This window comes from Octopus bimaculoides, chromosome 17 (genome assembly GCF_001194135.2).
Source record: "Octopus bimaculoides isolate UCB-OBI-ISO-001 chromosome 17, ASM119413v2, whole genome shotgun sequence".
NCBI classification, from domain to species: domain Eukaryota; kingdom Metazoa; phylum Mollusca; class Cephalopoda; order Octopoda; family Octopodidae; genus Octopus; species Octopus bimaculoides.
In genome coordinates this window covers 31840132-31841444 of record NC_068997.1, presented here as the reverse complement: position 1 = coordinate 31841444, position 1313 = coordinate 31840132, and the positions used below count along the sequence as shown (strand labels likewise).

Below are 1313 nucleotides of genomic sequence, written 5' to 3'. Positions count from 1 at the left end.
ATTATTATTATTGTAGTAGTAGTAGTAGTAGTAGTAGTAGTATGGTGGACTCGCATGAAAGGGCTAAAGTCAGACACTTTCCTCTTTGGCCAAGCCCTCAAGTTTCACTTGAAAAGCAAGTTGAGGGTAGAGAGAGAGTGTGTTACCTTCTAGCAAGTTGGTTGAAAGGTGAGGGAATGTTGGAAGAATGGTCAGTGTGAAAGGACCAATTCTGAACATACACCTGTGAAACATAAAAGGAGAAGGGCTCTTGCCCTGTTGATCAGGCACCAGTGGCTTTTGTGGGTTTTTCCACGAGGACCCTTAAAGTGCCTCCCCTATTGGAAGTTTTATGTTGTTCAATTTTTATTGTTTTTTATTGTTTACATGAGGAAAACCCCTTGTATAATCTTGTGTTGTTTTTTTTTATGTTGTTGCATGTCCTTTACGTTCATTTATATTAGCTCTTGTGGCTAACAAAAGAATAAATTATTATTATTATTATTATTATTGAGTGAGAGAGCAGCACATGCTATCAAACTGTTACTCGGGTACAAATAAACGAAGCCCAATCATCATTATTATTATTTTAAGGTGGTTAGCATGCTGAGCAAAATGCTTAGCAGAATTTCACCTTTACATTTGTCTGTCCTTCTTTGTCCCCTCTATGTTTAACCTCTTGAGGGCAATAAAGAAATAAGAATTTCACCTTTACATTCTGAGTTCAAATTTCACCTTTATATTCTGAGTTTAAATTTCACCGTGGTTGACTTTGCCTTTCAACCTTTCGGGGTCAATAGATTATGTACCAGTGAAACACTGGGGTCGATTTACTTGACTGTCCCCTCCCCCAAAATTTCAAGCCTTGTGTCTATACTAGAAAGGATTATTATTAATTCATTTTTGTATTTGATTTGCAAGATTCTTTATGTGAATTCTTGTGTTGAAGCATATTTTATCATGTCTGAGGAGAGTCATTCTGTTTTAATACCAGTTCAATTTCCACTCATTTATTTACTTTTTCTAAAATTTTCCTTGCTTCTTGCAACCTCTTCAATAGTTGTTGATTCTGTCCATTATCAGAGCTGCATTCATTTTGCTTGTTTGTTTGTGTGCATGAGTATACACATATGTATGTGTGTATGTATGTATGTATGGGTTTGTGTGACTATGTATATGTGTCCTCCATATGTGTCCTTGTGTGTGCATGGAGTGTCTGTGTGTGTATATGGTCATGTGTTTCAGTCTTCTTTTGTGTATGTATGTGTGTGTGTGTGCCTGTCTGTATTACCTATGTACCTATCTATTTACTTATCTATCTGTTTACTTATCCA

At 36.1% G+C, this 1313-nt stretch overlaps 1 protein-coding gene across 1 annotated transcript in view; it reads left to right on the top strand.

Moving 5' to 3' along the window:
* The window catches only part of LOC128249716 (uncharacterized), a 113915-nt gene that overhangs the window by 83727 nt on the left and 28875 nt on the right, over positions 1–1313 (top strand). The window lies entirely within an intron of this gene.